The 14,210-nt window shown below is 34.3% G+C and overlaps 1 long non-coding RNA gene across 11 annotated transcripts in view; it reads left to right on the forward strand.

The window, feature by feature from the left end:
- Positions 1–14,210, forward strand: part of LOC102156602 — a 169,654-nt gene that overhangs the window by 91,974 nt on the left and 63,470 nt on the right. For 2 of the 11 annotated variants that reach the window (XR_005358649.1, XR_005358656.1), the window contains 2 exons: positions 34–154; positions 1,188–1,528. This is a non-coding gene — a long non-coding RNA (uncharacterized LOC102156602). Of the gene's footprint in view, positions 1–33; positions 155–1,187; positions 1,534–1,558; positions 2,065–14,210 lie in introns of those variants that run through there. The other 9 variants (XR_005358654.1, XR_005358653.1, XR_005358652.1 and 6 more) reach the window with 8 other exon arrangements.

Genomic DNA, 14,210 nt, shown 5'->3' on the forward strand with positions numbered 1-14,210 from the left:
GAGTGAAATAATGACATCTTTACTCATTCACAGGTATCTTAGAAGAGAAGTCTGGAATGGCAGAAACATCACAAACACATGCTAGAACTCTCCCATCCCACCTCCACTGAGGGTTTATGTTCAGTTTGAGATTGCTTCAAAAGCAGACCCTGGGGTAAGGCTCTGCACGTAATTCAATTATTTTGTTGGTGAAGGAAATCTGACCTTAGGAGTGAGGAAAAGAGACATCAAGAAAAGGCAGTTTATCGAGGTTATGTTCTGTTATCAAAATATAATTTTGTGTGGACTGTAGCTTAATCGTGTTGAGGAAAATCAGAAAGCCACAATAAAATACACAACTCAGTGATTCCCTGAGGAGTGAAGTGGCCGAGGGTCTGTGTAAGCCAACCGCCACCTATAATTGGTTGGATGCTGCTGGGTGAGGGGTGCTCTAAATTGCCTTCCAAGGGATGACTGGCGATAGAAACCATCAGGCAAAGAATGGAATCCAGGTTGATTCCAGCCCTTCCTGCCCAAGCCCAGATGCGGCCTACGACTTCCTCCCATCACTGTCATTCCTGAAACCACTGTCAGTAATCAAATTTTAAGTTCTTAATTTAAGATACATTGATTCAGCTTCCTAGACTCCCAAGAGTTTTCACTGGAGCACTACAGGCAAGGTTATATTAGTAATCTGGAAAAAAAATCCCTTGTATTGCTTACACAGTTATTATTACACATATTACTGATAACTCCATATATTACAATCATATTTTTATCAGTCTTGGGAATTCCATTTAAAAATTCTAAAATACTAAAAAAAAATTCTAAATATTTTAAGCATTTATTCTACACAAAAGCATCCTGATTTTTTTTATTGTGGGGTTTTGTCCCCCTTGCATCAGGGTTTGATGATGTAAAGGTATATATAAGCTATGAACTTAAATAATGACTCTTTACCTTCTACCAATCATGTATAACTATATTAAATAAGAAGAAATTCACTTGAGATAAGGAGTTTGGGGAAAAGAATACAAAATAGTGAATTAAGGAAGCCAAGGAAGGAAAGATTTGTAAGAAGTGAAGTCTGCACTATCAAATGGCATAGAAAGGTCATGTAGGAAAAAGACTAATAAGTGTCTGTTGTATTAACCCTTTCCCCCTCCACCAGAGTCTCTAAGGCAATATTCTGTGTTCTCTTTACACAGATTTCCAAGGATCTGGTGTCCTGTTCCTGAGTTCTAGCATAGTGGTTATAATAATGTTATCTGTTGGCAGATCTCACCCTTGACTAAATTCAGCCTTGAAGTTCTTCAAGGTACTTGATACCTACAGTGTTTCCTACACTGAATTATTTGTTGAATAACAAAATATAGCCAATTTCCCATTCTCAAAAAAGGGTACAAACTAATTAGAAAAATGGAAATTAATCAATCAAATTGACAGCGCACCACACACAAATATATGGTTGCACACTGTGAGGAGTGTTACAAAAAACATTAACTTTTGCTGTAGTAAACATAACAGAATCAATATTATTCAGCAGTTGTTCAGAGCATGTTTCTCTTTCTTTTCTGAGAGTAACTTTTAACCCAAGAGATGAAGAATGAAGAAACATCAGGAAGAGGAGGAGAGAAATTTATAAATGAAATAGCATCAAAATGAAGATAGACAATAGGCAATTTGGTAAACCATGTTTACATATACATGTCCATCAATTTGACATATAACCCTAAATCAATAAAATAAATAAAAATAAAACAGTCCAGACAAATAGTAAAAGAGACTAAACTAACTTTATATGACAAACTAACTTTATTTCTATCTGAAACAATCCCATTTAAAATATAAGATGCTTACCAATTCTGACACTGTTGGTGGGAGCAAAAACTGGTGCAGCCACTCTGGAAAACATGGAGTTTCCTCAAAAAGTTAAAAATAGAGCCGCCCTATGACTTAAAAATTGTGCTACTAGGTATTTATCCAAAAGAAACAAATATAGTGATTTGAAGGGGCACATACATCCCATTGTTTATGGTAATAATGTCCACAATAGCCAAAATATGAAAAGGGCCCAGATGTCTATCAACAGATGAATGGATAAAGAAGATGTGAGATATATGTATATCTATATCTATATAAAATATTTCTTAGCCATCAAAAAGGGTGAAATCTTGCCATTTGTAACAACATGGATGGAACTAGAGGGTATTATGCTAAGCAAAATAAGTCAGAGAAAAACAAATACTATATGATTTCACTCATGTGCAATTTAAACAACAAAACAGATGAACGTCAAGTGGGACAAGAGAGAAAGGTAAACCATAAAACAGACTTGTGACTCCAGGAAACAAACAGGGTTGTGGGAGGAGAGATGAGTTGGGAGATGGGGTAACTGGGTGATGAGCATTAAGGGGGGTACTCAAGGTAATGAACACTGGGTGTTAAATACAACTAATGAGTGACTGAATTCTACCCCTAAACTAATAATACAGTGTATATTAACTAAATTGAATTTAAATTAAAAAAATATGTTTACCAATTCCTTCTTTGTTTTATTTGTATATAGGTAGGTGCTTTTTTTCTTTTTCTTCTTCTTGTTGCTTATAAATACATAGATTCAATAATTATTGTCATCATTGATAAATATTTAGAGGTTAAAGTGCCTGAAGAATTTGAATGAAAAAAATATAGCTTATTGGTGTCTGACAAATGCAAAAGTCACAAAAAATATGCATTCTCTTTGACCTTATAAATCTATGCCTAGGGATTTAACAATAACAAGTAATTGAGTATATGAATAAATATTTCATTACAAGACAAGGGTACAATATAGTTTACTTATTATAGTTTATAAGTAGAAGAATATAGTACAAATATCTAATATTAAATGGCTACTTAAATTGAGATTCACATGAATAAAAATTTCAGGAGCTAAAATTTATGCTGCAGGCATGTTTTGATTATATACATTATGCTCATGGAGTAATTTTGGATTTCAAAAGTTTTTAAAATATGCAAGATTTGGCTTTATATATACACCTATAGTCTTTGTTGTAGACAACATCAATGTTTCTCATAGACATAGACGAAGATACACCCCAAAACATCGAGCTACATCTGACTACTGGACCATGTATAATTTATAGGTTTCCATTTTGGTTTGGTTGAATTTTCTATGTATTCTATAATAGTCATCTAGATAATTGCTACTGATGAAATAAATTGAAGTCTTAGAAGTTACCGTATGTATAGAATATGATTGAAGGGCAAATTCAAGTATGAATAATATTTTTTTCTTATATTTCTTTGTAAAGAACTTTTAAAGGTGCAATCCTATCTAACTTATTTACTTTTTTTAGGTTTATTTATTTATTTTAGGGGGGATGGGCAGAGGGAAAGAGAGAAAGAGAGAATCTTAAGCTGACTCCTTGCTGAGTGGGGTGCCTGACAAAGGGCTTGATCCTACAACACTGGAATCATGGACTAAGCTGAAATCAAGAGTCAGACACTTAACCGACTGAGCCACCCAGGTTACCCTACCTAACTTATTCTTTTTTTTTAAGGTTTTTATTTATTTATTCATGAGAGACACAAGGAGAGAGAGAGAGGCAGAGGGAGAAGCAGGCTCCATGCAGGGACCCAATATGGGACTCGATCCCGGGTCTCTAGGATCAGGCCCTGGGCTGAAGGTGGCACTAAACCACTGAGCCACCTAGGCTGCCCTACCTAACTTACTCTTATGATAACTTAGTAGAGGTTACTTTCCCACCATTCTGTCATTTTGTTTAACTTTATAGTAACTGCCTACTGTATAAATAGATACCCTGCATGATAAAGCAATAGGAAAACATGTCTGTGATACAGCAGTGTTAAGCCCAAAGATTACAGGGGGTGTTTTCTATGCTGTTCAGTCAAGCATCATGATATGGATAAATAGGCCAGATAGTAATTATGAAAATCAAAGATGATAAATAAATATAAATTGGACTTAGTTAATGTAATTATATAGAATGTGAGGCAACATAATGGTACAAATAAGAAAAATTTATTTATGGCACATTGAACAAAGCTGCAAAGAAACAAATAAAAATATGTACAATAGGCTCACAAAGAAAAAAAGCGAAAGATCCTAGGTGTTCAAGATGAATATACTTCTCACTCTCAATATCTTTCCACACCAACCCATCTAACACATTTCTGTTAATTTTATTAATTACCCCTTTATATCATGTAAGTCCTCTGTTCAAAGTCATTCAGTCATTTTCTATTACCAGTAGGTTGAAATCTGACTGTGCTTTCTAGAATTTATGATGCTTAGTCATCTGGCTGTAGCCTGTATTTCTAAGTTTAGTTACCCATACCAGTTAACTCACCAGAAATTGTTAATAGGATGTGACATAAAACCACCATCTCTACTTCCACTGCTAAACCTCACACTTAAGAAGAGGGTTTATTTGGATTGTCCAAACTCTCAAACTTTGAATTTGACCATAGTCTTTGGTGGCACAGATTTTTTAAAGTTATTAATTGTTTAAAAACAATTCTAAGTGCTACATCTCCCTTTTCTCCTCTGCAAAGACAAATGTAAAGCTTCCTTAAAGGCGAGCAGGAGTTCTTTGCCCTTGTATCTACTCAGGATGGGCCTATGTCTCTACCAGTTTTTCCTGAAATATGGAAATAAATGTTCATGCACTCCTTTGTAGCTCAACCGCACTGTCTGCTCAGGTTGCAGAGATAACAAAGAGAGTCAGGTGGGCAAAATGGAGGAACAGTGACTCTTTTGGGTTTTTTTGTTTCTTTAGTTGTAACACATCATTAATTAGCCTAAAATGTCTCCTTCTGATTGAATTTGTCACATTTCTACACCAGCATTTTATTATTTTTAAAGATGTTATTTATTTATGAGAGACACGCAGAGAGAGGCAGAGACACAGGCAGAGGGAGAAGCAAGCTCCCTGTGGGGAGCCTGATGAGGGACTCGATCCTAGGACCCTGGGATCATGACTTGAGCCAAAGGCAGACACTCAACCACTGAGCCACCCAGGTGATCCTAGTTTATTTTATTTTAAAGATATATTTGTTTCAGAAAGAGAGAGAGTGGAAGGGAAGGTAAAAGAAGGAGAGAGAGAGAGTCTTAAGCCAACTCGCTGCTGATCATGGAGCTCAAAGTGGAGCTTGATCCTGTGACCCTGAGATCATGACACAAACAGAAATCAAGAGTTTTACACTTAACTGACTGAAGCACCCAGGTGCCTCTACACTGACATTATAAATGGATTCTTAACTAGTGATAAATATTTGGGGAGAGTAAAGGCTTTCCTATTTTGCTTCCTCTGTGTATAAGTACCCCAAAATTTTATAGAGTAATGGCAGGTCAAGGGTTCTTCATATTACACCATGACAATATTGTGCTTTAGTCACATGAATGGAAGCATCAAATCTCTCTTGCTAACCATTTGTCTTCCAATGCCCGAGTATTATATGTATATTTATCTTTAGTTCCAGATTAATGAAATGTTATCAAGAGAACTTTAAAACAAAAACAGAAAACTACAGAGGTGTGTGGGTGGTTAGTCAGTTAAGCAACCAACCTTTGACTTCAGCTCAGGTCATGATCTTGGGGCTCTGGGATTGAGTCCCACATTGAGCGTGGCACTCAGTGTGGAGTTTACTTGTCCCTCTCCCTCTGCTCTTCCCTTTATTCTCTCTCTCTCAAATAAACAAATAAGAGAAATCTTAAAAAAAAAGACTACAGTAATGGGTCTATATTTGGTGTAAAATCAGATATTTGCAATAATTATATCATAATTTCCTTGAATTTCCATGTTTTCTACATGAATCTCTCTTACCTATCGATAATTATATTTCAAATGTTTCCTTTCATAAGAAGTTGCAGGTGTATGAAACCAATAAATAATTTATGCAGGAATAATTTCATATTAGAGTTTTATCTCAATAGTTTGACTAAAAACTGAACAGGATGCTCCTCACTGGTCATTAAGCTAAAACATTTTTCTCCCAGTGGTCTGTGTTTTAGTTTTGGAAAAAGGTATGTTCTGGCATATGTGTGTGTAAGTACATCAATCTTTCTTTCACTATTCATTTAGGAAATGGATATGCATTCTTATAGAAAGAAGAGCCCTGGAATACACAATGAGGATATGTTAAATACCATTTTTGATTACATACTATGTAGTTACAGCACTTTTAGCATTCCAAGATACGTACAAATATCCATTATTTCATGAAACCGTTCATTCCTCCTATATTCTTGTCACCTCTGCCATGATTAGCATTTGTAAGATATGTAAAGCTTAAATTCACAATATCAAAAATCATTTTCACTCTCTCCTTTAATTTGGATATTTAAGCTGCCTTGTATAACTGGGTAGCCCAATCACATTTCATAAATACCATCAATTTTCACTTTCAAAATCATGGTATTCTCCTATCTTAAAAAAATTTAGAGAGGGTATCATTGAGCACAAATGAGTGTCAAAAAAAAAAAAAAAAAAAAAAGACAGCCATGCTAGTAGTATCAGAAAAGAATCAGGTTCCAGACCTCTAAGTAAGATTAGGATGGACTTCTCAGCTACTATCAGATTCCTGGTTGACAAGGATCCAGGCTGGATTCTATCCAGGTAGGTAAGTAGTAAGAAATAATAGGGAGGAAATCCTCCTAAGTATTCCTACCTGCTGGAATTCGGTGTAGCCATGCTTACACTCCAGCTACCTCAGCTCTTAGTCAATTAATAAGCAGAACCTATTTGTAAACTCTAGTGGCCAAGCTGTTATGTTTCCAGGCTAAATTATTTTGTTCCAAGTAAGTTATAGGCACTTAGACATTGCTAAATGTTCATTATAGAATTAAATGAGACTATTGTTGTACATGAGTTCACTACAAAGGGGGACCTCAAAGGGAGAGGGGTCAAAAGTGAAAACTTCTTCTATCTCTTGTAGATAGAATTGGAGGTACATTAACTACATATAAGGGCTGGAATTCAAATCAACTAGTACCACATACTCACTAATAAATGAGAATATCCATTTACCATGGTGTTGGGGTATGAGCCAGGGAGCCTCTGTACTCAGAATTAACAATTTGGTTGCTGAACTGTGGAGCGGTACTGTAGATGCCAGAGGACCAGCCAAGACTCAGTGTAATAATGGCATAGGCAGATGTATGGATTTGGGAGCTGGAGAAGTAACTATTTACCTAAATAAATAATTTTAATATTTTAAAAACCAATATGGATATAGTCTTGTGCCGGCTGAATATCAGCACTGTATAAAGGATTTTTAAAAAATAATATGTCATACTACTTTATAAATATCTAAAATCAAATCTTAGCTGACAATGTATTTGGTTACCTCTGTTGTTAAGAGCGTTTTGGATTCCTAGAAAAGAGTTATTATAGAATACCATTAAGTATACAAGGAGGTAGCTTCTCTGTTGAATGATGCAGCAGGAGAAAGCAGGCTACAAACTTCAAGGAGACAAAGCCCTGGCAGCAAGTTATCACATTTTTCTTCTTCTTCTTCTTCTTCTTCTTCTTCTTCTTCTTCTTCTTCTTCTTCTTCTTCTTCTTCTTCTTCTTCTTTCTTCTTCTTCTTCTTCTTCTTCTTCTTCTTCTTCTTCTTTCTTTCTTCTTTCTTCTTTCTTCTTTCTTCTTCTCTCTTTCTCCATCTTTTTTTTTCCTGCACATTCTGCTCAAATTTACTTTGGCCAGTGGTTTTAAAACAGATTACATAAAACATAGCTTCCATTAGTGGCTATTCTGATGACCTAATCACTGTTTTAAATATTAAATAGCAAAAGTAATAGTTTTTGCCAATAGAAAAAAATTCCACTAGCCTTGAGGCCATTTTGTTTGAGAGGTCCAATGTTTTGGACCTTTGCCTTGCCTGATTAGTTCTGTTTCCTTAGTACAGTTAGCCTTGTTTAAGTAAATGGTTCTAGACTTTGTAAAACAGAAATTTATTAGATTTTTATGACATTCTGTAAAACAGAAGCTTATTAGATTTTTATGACATTCTGTGACATTCTATGCATCTTTTTGTAATCTATCTGTTGAATAGATAGAAACTATTGTATTCACTTTATGAAATTCATGTGTAGTCTTATTTTAAGGAAATTTTAATAATCACATCAAATTGAGGCATATCAGCTCTTCTACTGAAATCTATTATCAAAAACTTTAGAAAATTTAAAGAGCCAAGAAAAGACACATACAATTATATTATTACCAAAGTGATAATATAAAAGTAATATATAAGGTTTTGATGTAACATCCTCTACATTTTTGTACATAAATATATGTATGTTTATACAAACACATATTTATTTTTATACATATAGTGGCCTAAATTTTTGCATAATATCATATCATCACTATTACAAATACCAAGTAATCAATACTTTAATAATTACGTAACATTTAAACACACACACAAACTATTCATAGGTAATCCATTTTATTAAATATTTGGACTTTTCAAATATTTTGCATTTGGAAACGAATTTCTTTGTTTATACAATTTGCCTTTTGGGTCTTATCCTTTCCTTTATGGCATATTATTAGACATAGAATTACCGAGATTATGGACATTTCTGTAACATGTTGCATATTCTGCCAAAATAATTCAAGTTTATTTTAAAAATAAAAGTCCAGAGTAAGTATACTCAGAATGCAGATGTTCATTCTGAAAAGTTAAAATGGACTCAATGGAGTCATTCAGAGAAGGGGAAATTTTATATCCTGCCATCAGCCTCCCAGATTTAACTACAATTAAGTCTTAGATTATAAAAGTTTCTTTCTATCCCTTTTAAAAGCTTTCTTCCTCTATACCTATTTGGGCAGTAGGTAGATGATAGATCTATTGATAGATGGATAGATAGGTCATTTCAGTCTTAAATATATTATTTTGGAGCTAGCTTTTTTCATTTGCTATATCATCAATGATATTGACATATATTTCCAAATTGTTTTCAAGTGTTGTTCTTACTTTGATCTCTACCAAGATGTTAGAGTGAGCAGAATATATGCATCATATCAGGTGAAAGTACAAAATTGCTAAATAATATATGAAGCTTTCTCAAGAGAAGTAAAATAAAAAAATCCCATGAATATAAGTGAAAAAGTGTCTTAAATACAGAGCTATTATCTAACAAGGTGGTGCTTTTCAGGAAGAAATATATATCTTGGGATCCCTGGGTGGCGCAGCGGTTTGGCGCCTGCCTTTGGCCCAGGGCCCGATCCTGGAGACCCGGGATCGAATCCCACGTCGGGCTCCCGGTGCATGGAGCCTGCTTCTCCTTCTGCCTATGTCTCTGCCTCTCTCTCTCTCTCTCTCTCTGTGTGACTATCATAAATAAATAAAAATTAAAAAAAAAAAAAAAAAAAAAAAAAAAAAAGAAATATATATCTTAAAAGTTAAGGCTATTTTTAATGTTATGTCACAAATAGAGAAATGAGGTATTGGGTGTGTATAAGACAGGGACAGGTAGTCAGAATCTTATATGTGTGGGACCCTGTAAATGCTGTCTCAGTAAAAGGGATGTTCCAGTTAAATGAAACATCTCATCTATCCTGGGCTGAGTTTTATAGCCATATATCAAAGGCCATATATATCCTTATAATCCTTATTAATATATCCTTATTAATCCATATTTATATATATCCATATTTATATATATCCATATATATATAAAACTCATATATATGACATATACATGTCAAAGGCTGTATATATGTATACATATATATATATTTATATATATCCTTATTTATCCGTATTTATATATATCCTTGTATATATAAAACTCAAATTGTTATCATATTTAGAGATAGAGTCTTTAAAAATGTAATTAAGTTAAAATGAAGTCATTAAGGTGCTTCCCAATCCGATATGACTTGTTTCCTTATAAGATGAGGAAATTTGGACACAGACATAAAAGAAGAATGTCATGTGAACATGAAGATGGTGATCTGAAGTCAAGGACATAGGACTCAAAATAAACCAACCCTGTCAATACCTTGATAACAGATTTTTTGCCTTCCTGTGAGAAAATAAATTTCTGTTGTTTAAACCATCCAATCTATGGTACTTTGTTATGGCAGCCCTCACAAACTGTTAGACTGGCTATGATGGGGCTTTGCCTTTGTGAGAAGATTCTCCTATTAGGGAAGAAAATGCCAAACCATTTACCACAGGAGTATTAAATTCAAATGTGCTTTTCCAAAGCAGAAGGTAAGAATTCATCTTAAAAGTTTAGAACCATAGGAACTTGGGTATATTGATAGCACACAGGAAATTATTTTCTTATATTTTTTTCTATAATGTAGACACAGAAAGAAAAAATATTGCTTAAAATTTGTTTATAAACCAAATTTCCAACTATCACAGATTATTCGACTAGTTTAAAGGTCTTCAAAAAAAATAAATAAATGAGCACAGAATGTAAAACAGAGAAAATTCAAGAGATGATAGCATGCATTGCATTTTTACTTAATAAAAGAGATGAAAGGAGAATCATGAACAATAAAACATTGAACAAAGGAGCATATTTTGGAGGAAAAAGATGTATAATGTCAGTAGAAATATAATGTATTTATTGAAACTTGAATCTTATCAAGTTATGACTTGATACTTAATGGTGAGTAGCTTTCTTGATTCTAATGTAGTCACATGTATCAAACTTTCCCTTTATGACAGTGTTTTCTTTATCTTGCTTAAATAACTTATCTTTACTCCAAAGTTATGCAGATATTTCCCTGTGTTATCTTCTAGAAGTGTTCTTATTTTGTCATTTATGCCTCAATTTGATTTTTGTTTGTGAATTGACATAGGGATCAAATTTTACCTTTTTTTCTTTAAGAATTCAAGGGACTTCATGTTATGTGTTGAAATTAAGATCTTTTTCCGACTGTTCTTTGTCATCAAACACCCATGTCTATGGAAATCTGTTTCTGGACTTCCATTCATTTTGTTCTGTCAGTATTGTGGAATAAAGAAGGTATTTGTAGCACATATAGGCCATGGATGTCTCAAATCAGGAAGATATAAAGAATACGTATACATTAATTGGAAAAAGCAGAAAATTCAATATAGAAAAGGCTTAGACAGTAACTTCAAAACGGAGGATGTACAAGTTGTTGGTGAACATATCAAAAGGTTCTCCATTATGTTGTCACTAGGAAAATAAAAAGTAAAACCTCAATGAGATAACACTACAGGTAAAGCAGAAATGCTACAGCTGAAAATAGACTGGCAATATCAAATGTTGTCAAGAAAATGAAGAATAATCTAGACTTGCTGGGGACATAGTAAAGTTATAATCAATTTTTGGTAATATGTTAAGATTTATATAACTTTGAAGATTATGCATGCATATTTTCAGCAACCAGCAAAAGATATTTGAAAGACATCAACACCCCAAAAGTGAATACAACCTATCAACAATCAAATGTTTAAAGTAATGATGAGATAATTATAAAACAAAACACTATATAGCAAAGTAAATGAAAAAAAAATCTACACTGACATTATGAGTCATCCTATGTGTTCAAAGATTCTTATACTAAAATGTCAAAAATAAGCAAAAAATAATTATGGTTCAGTGGTGGTAGAAGTAGTAATAGAAACTTTGAGTAGGAGGCAGGGATATTTAGGAGGAGCATGAAGGAATTTCTGGAAATATTTCTGATATTTTATTTTCCTATTTTTAGTTTGGGTGGTAGTTGTATGGTTATATGCTCTCATAGTTTTGAGGTACATGTATGACTTATGTATTTTTCTGCAATGTTTGCTTACAATTCAATCATATAATTTATTAGAAGTCAATAGGTGTGAGAAATTTCATATAAGGAATCATAGTGATGATGCAGTTTATTAATCTACTTAGGATTAAATCAATGAGATAAAAGGTAATTTCTAAAAAGTGAAAGGAAATAAAAACAAATCTAACCATATTTCAAGTTATTTACATAATCACAATGGAGAAGGAATTATTTTTAGTCTTCAGAACATTGATTTCTTAGTTTGTTCTTAGCTAAATTTTATTTATAATCAAGTAAAACTGCAGACAAATCTTAAAATTTATTCTGCTTTCTTATTGTTCAAAATGACACTGTTATTATTACATTGAAATTATATATATATACACACATATATATATATGTGTGTGTGTATAGATAGATAAAAATAACAACTAACTATGCTAAAGTTAGATTTTCAGTTCAAGAGGGCAAAGAAATGTAAGTTTAAAATCAAGGAATATGTGTAAGCATCCTGTAATATAAGATATGAAGTTGAAATATCAATATAAATTCGTGAATTAAAAACCATCCATCAGCTCTATCTCAGTTATAGTAAAACAACACTATGACACATGAGCTAAGCAGCCATGGTGGCCAAGACTTAAGCTAATATGGGCCCAGTAGTAAGAACTGTCATGGACCAAGGCAAGTGTAGCTACTCTGCCTGTGAATATTCAATCTGTCAGAACAAAGATCAACGTTAAACTGTGGATATTGCATGCACCATTGCCTAAGGAGACCAACAACCCACTTGATGACAAATTAAGCAGCATCTTTGGGGTCTGCTTCTCTTTTATGCCCCTGGGAAGTCCACGTGCTTAACCATCTTCACAAATCTTTGTCAGTGAAGCCCTTATCATCCCTTTTGACCTTGACAATCATAACAGTAATTGCAGCCTCCTGACTCCTGGCCTCTGTTACTTTGGAGACCCATCATTAAGCTCTGCAGTTGCCTCTTCTACATCAGCCCTGTTTGGCAGAGGAGGACATCATAGTGCTGTGGGTGCCCCTCTCAATTCATAGTCTTGGTACATGGTGTGTCTTCTGGACTGTTTTATGGAATATAAATCTGTGATAAGTATTCTGAGCAGAGTAATATATCCATTCCAGGGACACCTGGGTGGCTCAGGCAGCTGAACATCAGACTCTTGATTTCTAATCAGGTCATGATCTCGGGGTCATGCACTTAAGACGCGTGTCGGGCTCCACTCTGAGCATGGAGCCTGCTTGAGATTCTCTCTCTCTCCTCATCTTCCCCTCCCCCCACTTGTATGCACATGCTTTCTCTCCAAAAAATAAATGATAATATATCCACTCCAGCATACCCACCTCCCTTAACCTCCTTCATCCTCAACTCCCTTTATCTCAATTTAGTGTTCTCCATTGCTTCTCCAAGGTTTCCAACTGCAAACAGTAGCAACTTTTTTTTTTTTTTTCCAGATTTTCAGTACAAGAGAACACCCTTGAGGTGTTTTCTGGGATCTGTGTCCTGGGAAACAGTCCTCAATTCAATAAGTAGTTGCTTACATACGCTTATATTTTGATCAAGAACGCTCAAGATACAATCCTAGGCTCTAATTCATACTTGATGCCTATTTCTTATAACTCTCTGGTTTATAGTATCTTTCCTATGTTAGGTTCAGTGTGTTCCTAGACAGGTTTTTCTGGGATTTATAGCCATCATTATTCTGCTAGTCAGGAAAGGATGTAAGGGTAGCTCCTGAGGAAGAAACAAAACAAAACAAAAAACTGTCCCTTGTTGGGGAAGCATCTTCTTTTCCTTTGCAGCATCTTTTGGTTTAATAGAAATTCTAATTTTACTAGTTTTACTAGTTTTTTACTCTCTTTCTAAACCCAGAATCCAGAAGGGGCTTTAGAGCCAAATATAGATATACTGTCAAGTATATCCATATACATACCCTACCCCATATTTCAGGATCCCAGGTTTTTCCATGAGGCCCTGACCTTCATATAACAAACCTGCCAGCGCTGAGCATATATCTCTGGAAGTCTCCAACTGTAACAAGTGGTTACTCACCTTCAGTCTATTATAGTTTAAGAAGTGAAGGCCTCTTTCAAGACCCTCTGCCTCTTATTCTTAACTATTGACTGCTTGTCAATAGTTTATCTTAACCATCAATTAACTATTAATAGTCTTAATATCCCTCTGATAGCATTAATACAACTTAGCAGTACCAGTCAGTTCTATTGTTATTATGGACAATGTCCTCCTATTCACTGTCTTCTCCTCCATATTTTTTTGAATGCATGAATCATACCTTCTGCTCCAGCATTCCTTACCACTGGAGTATTTTTCAAGGTAGCTGCTAGTGAAATATTTAGCAGCTGGACACTATCTTTTGCTAGAGGAATTTGCACCCCACCTACTAAATGTACCTACATTTGATG

This window comes from Canis lupus, chromosome 4 (genome assembly GCF_011100685.1).
Source record: "Canis lupus familiaris isolate Mischka breed German Shepherd chromosome 4, alternate assembly UU_Cfam_GSD_1.0, whole genome shotgun sequence".
Classification (NCBI taxonomy): domain Eukaryota; kingdom Metazoa; phylum Chordata; class Mammalia; order Carnivora; family Canidae; genus Canis; species Canis lupus.